This window comes from Hyla sarda, chromosome 4 (assembly GCF_029499605.1).
Source record: "Hyla sarda isolate aHylSar1 chromosome 4, aHylSar1.hap1, whole genome shotgun sequence".
NCBI lineage: Eukaryota > Metazoa > Chordata > Amphibia > Anura > Hylidae > Hyla > Hyla sarda.
Window position 1 is genome coordinate 126395598 of NC_079192.1, and position 10276 is coordinate 126405873.

At 36.2% G+C, this 10276-nt stretch overlaps 1 long non-coding RNA gene across 1 annotated transcript; it reads right to left on the reverse strand.

Annotated features, from left to right (window-relative positions):
* Positions 1–4781, reverse strand: LOC130368435 (uncharacterized). Its single transcript, XR_008892464.1, has 3 exons — positions 4705–4781; positions 2358–2430; positions 1–82 (listed from the first exon to the last, which is right to left on the reverse strand). It is a non-coding gene; the product is annotated as an uncharacterized LOC130368435 (long non-coding RNA).
* Between the last annotated feature and the right edge of the window lie 5495 nt (positions 4782–10276).

Here is a 10276-nt window from a genome sequence, read left to right on the forward strand (position 1 = left end):
ATTAATTACCTGTCTCGTGGTTCCTTTCTTGAAGCTGAGAAAGGTATATGTCACTTTCACCTTCTCATCGGGCATCAGTCACCTGTAAAAAGACACAGGTATGATAACATGTTCCTGATACATGCTACAGAAGCTAATATATATAACATTCTAGGGCCAGAACTACTTATCTCAGGCATTATGAAACTGCATAAGAAAAAGGAACAAAAAAGATGGACCATATTGGGATCTAGATTTTTTTTTAATTTAAAATATTATGTATATTTTTCTTATTTTTTTTACTAAATATTTTATTAAAATGTTTTATATGATATACAACAGTTAATCATATAATAGGAATGTATGCCTATTAATTTTTAAAGTGGGGGAGTGGTTGTATTATTTTATTACATGATTTATGCCTCTCACATTTATGCTATGTGTGTAGCTTTTGTAGAATTTTTGGGGTTTATTTATAAAATTTGGGGGATTTTTTGAATATATTTTCTTTTCTGTATTCTGAATTGTATATTTGATACAAAAAAGTATTTTTAAAGGGATGTTTTTGTGGGGGCAGGGTTGTTGTTTTTTTTAAAATATTTTATCAACCAGTTTTTTTTTTTAAAGGGGTACAGCCGTCAAGCCCCCTCCCATAGACTTGCATTGAGGGGGCAGGATGTGACGTCATGAGGGGGCAGGGCGTGATGTCATGAGGGGGCGGGGCTATGACATCATGAGCAACTGATATCAGCTCCAGCGTTTGGAAATCTGTGTTCCAAACGCTGAGCAGGAGAGTACCCCTTTAACTTTCTATCTATTCAGATCATTTTTTATTATTTCATCAACCTTTTCTTAATTTTTTATACTTTTTTAAACTAATTTTAATCAGTTTTATTCATTTATTTACTTCTTTTTTCTTTATTAATTATTGTTTTCCCATACGAGAACGACCTTTCACTCCTGATCTGATCGTTTCTTTGAAACACTGCACCACTACTGTAGTGCAGTGTATTATGCCTCTCAGTATTATGCTGACAGACAGTGTATGGTTATGGCTATCGTTAGGGTTTTTTTATGGGGTTATAACGTTTTTTTGGCATTTTTATATATTTATTTTGCTTTTTTCTTAATTTTATATTTGATACAAAAAAATTTTTAAAGGGAAGTTTTTGTTAACGCAGAGTTTTAGTTTTTAAAAAAAAATATTTTATTAGCCTTCTTTTTCTTCGTATTACTTCGTAACCATTCCCATTAAGGGACATAAAGCAGCCATGTTTCGATAGCTCATAAATTCATAGACTGCAGAAGTATGACATTGTTTTTCTTATGCCTCTCGGTATTATTCTAAAAGACAATGTATGGTTACAGAATTGTCAGGGTTTTTATTGTGTTTTTTTTAAAACATTTTCTCTCTCTTTTTTTAATATGTTTTTTAAGAGTGTTCTGTTTAATTCGTTTTTTTTACTTGATTTGTTTTTTTGTTCTTGTTTTTTATCCCATGTGAGGGCTTTCACCAGCGATCTGCTGATCACCATATAATACATTGCACTAGTATTACAGTGCAGTGTATTATGGCTGTCAGCATTATGTTGACAGCCAATGTTTAATTATGGCTAATGTGAGGGGAGGGTTGAGTTACTTTTTATTATTTTTGGGTTATTTTTTTAAAAATTCTTTTTTTTATATATACATTTTTGTAGAGGTTGGGGTTCATTATTTTATTCATTGTTTATTTTTAACTTATTTTAATTTTTTTTAGATACGATCCATGCAGAGTACATAGCCATCTATGGGGACGGCAATGTACCCGTGGAACCTCCGGCAATACTTATTCTGACTGGAAATTCCTCAGTGTGAACCTAGCCTTTAATTCTTTTTATAAAGGGGACTTTTAACAGCGAGCTTCAGATCGCTCACATAACACACTGCATTAGTATTCAAGTGCAGTGTATTACGCCCTTCAGTATTATGGTAACAGGCTATGTATTATTATGGCTATAGTCTTTGGCTACAATTATATATTTGAAGCAAAAAAATAATTGATTTTATTTTACTTAGTAGAGTTAAGTCTTAAATCTGCGGTCAGTCAGCCCACAGTCTAAAGTAAACTTGTAAACTCTGTAGTAAGTTCAGTCTATTCTATTTAATATTGAAAAAGAGGATTCCTACAAATAAAAAATTAGAGAAGAAGGATGATAAATGTTCCTAATCTCTGTACCTGAGATATCGTTGTGTTATATAAGAAGCTGTCTATAGACGATATACTTTTTAACAACACATATATCTTCATGTATAAGGTAGAGACTATGACATCTCTGCAGGTCTAGATGTTACATCTAGTCTGATTGTTATCAGTAATTAATATAAATATTAATTACCTGTCTCGTGGTTCCTTTCTTGAAGCTGACAAAGGTACATGTCACGTTCACCTTCTCATCGGGCATCAGTCACCTGTAAAAAGACACAAGTATGATAACATGTTCCTGATACATGCTACAGAAGCTAATATATATAACATTCTAGGGCCAGAACTACTTATCTCAGGCATTATGAAACTGCATAAGAAAAAGGAACAAAAAAGATGGACCATATTGGGATCTAGATTTTTATTTTATTTAAAATATTATGTATATTTTTCTTATTTCTTTACTAAATATTTTATTAAAAATGTTATATTATATACAACAGTTAATCATATTATAGGAATGTATGCCTATTAATTTTGAAAGTAGGGGGCGTTGTTGTATTATTTTATTACATGATTTATTCCTGTCACATTTATGCTATGTATGTAGCTTTCGTCGAATTTTTGGGGTTTATTTATAAAATTTGGGGGATTATTTTTTATATATATTCTTTTCTGTATTCTGAATTGTATATTTGATACAAAATAGTATTTTTAAAGGGATGTTTTTGTGGGGGCAGGGTTGTTGTTTTTTTTAAACATTTTATCAACCAGTTTGTTTTTTATTTTTTAAAGGGGTACAGCCGTCAAGCCCCCTCACATAGACTTGCATCGAGGGGGCAGGATGTGACGTCATGAGGGGGCAGGGCGTGATGTCATGAGGGGGCGGGGTTATGACATCACGAGCAACCGATATCGGCTCCAGTGTTCGGAAATCTGTGTTCCAAACGCTGAGCAGTGGAGTACCCCTTTAACTTTCTAACTTTTCCGATAATTTTTTATTATTTTATCAACTGTTTCTTAATTTTTTATACTTTTTTAACTAATCTTAATCAGTTTTATTCATTTATTTACTTATTTTTTCTTTACTAATTATTGTTTTCCCATACGAGAACGACCTTTCACTCCTGATCTGATCGTTTCTTTGAAACACTGCACCACTATTGTAGTGCAGTGTATTGTGCCTCTCAGTATTATGCTGACAGACAGTGTATGGTTATGGCTATCGTTAGGTTTTTTTTATGGGGTTATAAAGTTTTTTTGGCATTTTTATATATATATATATATATTTTTTTTTTAATTTTATATTTGATACAAAAAAAATTTTTAAAGGGAAGATTTTGTTAATGCAGAGTTTTAGTTTTTTTTTATATTTTATTAGCCTTGTTTTCTTCTTATTAGTTTGTATCTATTCCCATTAAGGGACTTAAAGCAGCCATCTTTCGATAGCTCATATATTCATAGACTGCAGAAGTATGACAGTGTCTTTCTTATGCCTCTCGGTATTATTCTAAAAGACAGTGCATGGTTACGGTATTGTCAGGGGTTTTATTGTGGGTTTTTTTAAACATTTTTTCTCTCTTTTTTTATATGTTTTTTAAGAGTGTTCTGTTTAATTCGTTTTTTTAACTTGTTTTGTTTTTTTGTCCTTTTTTTTAATCCCCGGTGAGGGCTTTCACCAGCAGTCTGCTGATCACCATATAATACATTGCACTAGTAATACAGTGCAGTTTATTATGGCTGTCAGCATTATGTTGACAGCCAATGTTTAATTATGGCTAATTTGAGGGGAGGGTTGAGTTACTTTTTATTTTTTTGGGGTTATTTTTTAAAAAATTCATTTTTCTATATATACATTTTTGTAGGGGTTGGGGTTCATTATTTTATTCATTGTTTATTTTTATCTTATTTTTATTTTTTTAGATAGGATCCATGCAGAGTACATAGCCATCTATGGGGACGGCAATGTACCCGTGGAACCTCCGGCAATACTTATTCTGACTGGAAATTCCTCAGTGTCAACCTAGCCTTTAATTTTTTTTATAAAGGGGACTTTTAACAGCGAGCTTCAGATCGCTCACATAATACACTGCATTAGTATTCAAGTGCAGTATATTACGCCCTTCAGCATTATGTTAACAGGCTATGTATATTTATGGCTGTAGTCTTTGGCTACAATTATATATTTGAAGCAAAAAAAAATTATTTTATTTTACTTAGTAGAGTTAAGTCTTAAATCTGCGGTCAGTCAGCCCACAGTCTAAAGTAAACTTGTAAACTCTGTAGTAAGTTCAGTCTATTCTATTTAATATTGAAAAAGAGGATTCCTACAAATAAAAAATTAGAGAAGAAGGATGATAAATGTTCCTAATCTCTGTACCTGAGATATCGTTGTGTTATATAAGAAGCTGTCTATAGACAATATACTTATTAACAACACATATATCTTCATGTATAAGGTAGAGACTATGACATCTCTGCAGGTCTAGATTTTACATCTAGCCTGATTGTTATCAGTAATTAATATAAATATTAATTACCTGTCTCGTGGTTCCTTTCTTGAAGCTGAGAAAGGTATATGTCACGTTCACCTTCTCATCGGGCATCAGTCACCTGTAAAAAGACACAGGTATGATAACATGTTCCTGATACATGCTACAGAAGCTAATATATATAACATTCTAGGGCCAGAACTACTTATCTCAGGCATTATGAAACTGCATAAGAAAAAGGAACAAAAAAGATGGACCATATTGGGATCTAGAATTTTTTTAATTTAAAATATTATGTATATTTTTCTTATTTTTTTTACTAAATATTTTATTAAAATGTTTTATATGATATACCGTATATACTCGAGTATAAGCCGACCCGAGTATAAGCCGAGACCCCTAATTTCAACCCAAAATCCCAGGAAAAGTTATTGACTCGAGTATAAGCCTAGGGTGGGAAATACCTCATCCCCCCCTGTCATCATCCAGACCCGTCATTAACATCCTCATCATCCCCTTGTCATCATCCCACACATCCCCCCTTCATCATCCCCTTGTCATCATCCCACACATCCCCTTATCATCCCACACATCCCCCCTTCATCATCCCCTTGTCATCATCCCACACATCCCCCCTTCATCATCCCCTTGTCATCATCCCACACATCCCCTTATCATCCCACACATCCCCCCTTCATCATCCCCTTGTCATCATCCCACACATCCCCTTATCATCCCACACATCCCCCCTTCATCATCCCCTTGTCATCATCCCACACATCCCCTTATCATCCCACACATCCCCCCTTCATCATCCCCTTGTCATCATCCCACACATCCCCCCTTCATCATCCCCTTGTCATCATCCCACACATCCCCTTATCCCACACATCCCCCCTTCATCATCCCCTTGTCATCATCCCACACATCCCCTTATCCCACACATCCCCCCTTCATCATCCCCTTGTCATCATCCCACACATCCCCCCTTCATCATCCCCTTGTCATCATCCCACACATCCCCTTATCATCCCACACATCCCCCCTTCATCATCCCCTTGTAATCATCCCACACCCCCCCCCCCTTCATCATCCCCACCCCCCTTCATCATCCCCACACCCCCCCCCTTCATCATCCTCTTCTCATCATTCGCCCTCAGTGGTCTTCAACCTGCGGACCTCCAGAGGTTTCAAAACTACAACTCCCAGCAAGCCCGGGCAGCCATCGGCTGTCCGGGCTTGCTGGGAGTTGTAGTTTTGAAACCTCCGGAGGTCCGCAGGTTGAAGACCACTGCGGCCTTCAACATGCGGACCTCCAGAGGTTTCAAAACTACAACTCCCAGCAAGCCCGGGCAGCCATCGGCTGTCCGGGCTTGCTGGGAGTTGTAGTTTTGAAACCTCCGGAGGTCCGCAGGTTGAAGACCACTGCGGCCTTCAACATGCGGACCTCCAGAGGTTTCAAAACTACAACTCCCAGCAAGCCCGGGCAGCCATCGGCTGTCCGGGCTTGCTGGGAGTTGTAGTTTTGAAACCTCCGGAGGTCCGCAGGTTGAAGACCACTGCGGCCTTCAACATCATCCAGCCCCCTCTCACCCCCTTTAGTTCTGAGTACTCACCTCCGCTCGGCGCTGGTCCGGTCCTGCAGGGCTGTCCGGTGAGGAGGTGGTCCGGTGAGGAGGTGGTCCGGGCTGCTATCTTCACCGGGGAGGCCTCTTCTCCGCGCTTCCGGCCCGGAATAGAGCCGTTGCCTTGACAACGACGTATCTGCGTCGTTGTCAAGGCAACGTGACTATTCTGAGGCCGGGCCCGAAGCGCTTAGAAGAGGCCTCCCCGGTGAAGATAGCAGCCCGGACCACCTCCTCACCGGACCATCTCCTTACCGGACAGCCCTGCAGGACCGGACCAGCGCCGAGCGGAGGTGAGTACTCAGAACTAAAGGAGGTGAGAGGGGGCTGGATGATGTTGAAGGCCGCAGTGGTCTTCAACCTGCGGACCTCCGGAGGTTTCAAAACTACAACTCCCAGCAAGCCCGGACAGCCGATGGCTGCCCGGGCTTGCTGGGAGTTGTAGTTTTGAAACCTCTGGAGGTCCGCAGGTTGAAGACCACTGCGGGTGGGGGAGTTCACTCGAGTATAAGCCGAGGGGGGTGTTTTCAGCACGAAAAATCGTGCTGAAAAACTCGGCCTATACTCGAGTATATACGGTACAACAGTTAATCATATAATAGGAATGTATGCCTATTAATTTTTAAAGTGGGGGAGTGGTTGTATTATTTTATTACATGATTTATGCCTCTCACATTTATGCTATGTGTGTAGCTTTTGTAGAATTTTTGGGGTTTATTTTTAAAATTTGGGGGATTTTTTGAATATATTTTCTTTTCTGTATTCTGAATTTTATATTTGATACAAAAAAGTATTTTTAAAGGGATGTTTTTGTGGGGGCAGGGTTGTTGTTTTTTTTAAAATATTTTATCAACCAGTTTTTTTTTTTAAAGGGGTACAGCCGTCAAGCCCCCTCCCATAGACTTGCATTGAGGGGGCAGGATGTGACGTCATGAGGGGGCAGGGCGTGATGTCATGAGGGGGCGGGGCTATGACATCACGAGCAACTGATATCAGCTCCAGCGTTTGGAAATCTGTGTTCCAAACGCTGAGCAGTAGAGTACCCCTTCAACTTTCTATCTATTCAGATAATTTTTTATTATTTCATCAACCGTTTCTTAATTTTTTATACTTTTTTAAACTAATTTTAATCAGTTTTATTCATTTATTTACTTCTTTTTTCTTTATTAATTATTGTTTTCCCATACGAGAACGACCTTTCACTCCTGATCTGATCGTTTCTTTGAAACACTGCATCACTACTGTAGTGCAGTGTATTATGCCTCTCAGTATTATGCTGACAGACAGTGTATGGTTATGTCTATCGTTAGGGTTTTTTTATGGGGTTATAACGTTTTTTGGCATTTTTATATATTTATTTTGCTTTTTTCTTAATTTTATATTTGATACAAAAAAAGGGAAGTTTTTGTTAACGCAGAGTTTTAGTTTCTTTTTTTAAAATATTTTATTAGCCTTGTTTTTCTTCTTATTAGTTTGTAACCATTCCCATTAAGGGACATAAAGCAGCCATGTTTCAATAGCTCATAAATTCATAGACTGCAGAAGTATGACATTGTTTTTTTTATGCCTCTCGGTATTATACTAAAAGACAATGTATGGTTACAGAATTGTCGGGGTTTTTATTGTGGGTTTTTTAAAACATTTTCTCTCTCTTTTTTAATATGTTTTTTAAGAGTGTTCTGTTTAATTCGTTTTTTAACTTGTTTTGTTTTTTTGTTCTTGTTTTTTATCCCATGTGAGGGCTTTCACCAGCGATCTGCTGATCACCATATAATACATTGCACTAGTATTACAGTGCAGTGTATTATGGCTGTCAGCATTATGTTGACAGCCAATGTTTAATTATGGCTAATGTGAGGGGAGGGTTGAGTTACTTTTTATTATTTTTGGGTTATTTTTTTAAAAATTCTTTTTTTTATATAAACATTTTTGTAGAGGTTGGGGTTCATTATTTTATTCATTGTTTATTTTTAACTTATTTTTATTTGTTTTAGATACGATCCATGCAGAGTACATAGCCATCTATGGGGACAACAATGTACCCGTGGAACCTCCGGCAATACTTATTCTGACTGGAAATTCCTCAGTGTCAACCTAGCCTTTAATTTTTTTTTTATAAAGGGGACTTTTAACAGCGAGCTTCAGATCGCTCACATAACACACTGCATTAGTATTCAAGTGCAGTGTATTACGCCCTTCAGTATTATGGTAACAGGCTATGTATTATTATGGCTATAGTCTTTGGCTACAATTATATATTTGAAGCAAAAAAATAATTGATTTTATTTTACTTAGTAGAGTTAAGTCTTAAATCTGCGGTCAGTCGGCCCACAGTCTAAAGTAAACTTGTAAACTCTGTAGTAAGTTCAGTCTATTCTATTTAATATTGAAAAAGAGGATTCCTACAAATAAAAAATTAGAGAAGAAGGATGATAAATGTTCCTAATCTCTGTACCTGAGATATTGTTGTGTTATATAAGAAGCTGTCTATAGACGATATACTTTTTAACAACACATATATCTTCATGTATAAGGTAGAGACTATGACATCTCTGCAGGTCTAGATTTTACATCTAGTCTGATTGTTATCAGTAATTAATATAAATATTAATTACCTGTCTCGTGGTTCCTTTCTTGAAGCTGACAAAGGTATATGTCACGTTCACCTTCTCATCGGGCATCAGTCACCTGTAAAAAGACACAAGTATGATAACATGTTCCTGATACATGCTACAGAAGCTAATATATATAACATTCTAGGGCCAGAACTACTTATCTCAGGCATTATGAAACTGCATAAGAAAAAGGAACAAAAAAGATGGACCATATTGGGATCTAGATTTTTATTTTATTTAAAATATTATGTATATTTTTCTTATTTTTTTACTAAATATTTTATTAAAAATGTTATATTATATACAACAGTTAATCATATTATAGGAATGTATGCCTATTAATTTTGAAAGTAGGGGGCGTTGTTGTATTATTTTATTACATGATTTATTCCTGTCACATTTATGCTATGTATGTAGCTTTCGTCGAATTTTTGGGGTTTATTTATAACATTTGGGGGATTATTTTTTATATATATTCTTTTCTGTATTCTGAATTGTATATTTGATACAAAATAGTATTTTTAAAGGGATGTTTTTGTGGGGGCAGGGTTGTTGTTTTTTTAAACATTTTATCAACCAGTTTGTTTTTTATTTTTTAAAGGGGTACAGCCGTCAAGCCCCCTCACATAGACTTGCATTGAGGGGGCAGGATGTGACGTCATGAGGGGGCAGGGCGTGATGTCATGAGGGGGCGGGGTTATGACATCACGAGCAACCGATATCGGCTCCAGTGTTCGGAAATCTGTGTTCCAAACGCTGAGCAGTGGAGTACCCCTTTAACTTTCTAACTTTTCCGATAATTTTTTATTATTTTATCAACTGTTTCTTAATTTTTTATACTTTTTAAACTAATCTTAATCAGTTTTATTCATTTATTTACTTATTTTTTCTTTACTAATTATTGTTTTCCCATACGAGAACGACCTTTCACTCCTGATCTGATCGTTTCTTTGAAACACTGCACCACTATTGTAGTGCAGTGTTTTATGCCTCTCAGTATTATGCTGACAGACAGTGTATGGTTATGGCTATCGTTAGTTTTTTTTATGGGGTTATAAAGTTTTTTTGGCATTTTTATATATATTTTTTTCTTTTTTCTTTATTTTATATTTGATACAAAAAATGTTTTTAAAGGGAAGTTTTTGTTAATGCAGAGTTTTAGTTTTTTTAAATATTTTATTAGCCTTGTTTTCTTCTTATTAGTTTGTATCTATTCCCATTAAGGGACTTAAAGCAGCCATCTTTCGATAGCTCATATATTCATAGACTGCAGAAGTATGACAGTGTCTTTCTTATGCCTCTCGGTATTATTCTAAAAGACAGTGCATGGTTACGGTATTGTCAGGGGTTTTATTGTGGGTTTTTTTAAACATTTTTTCT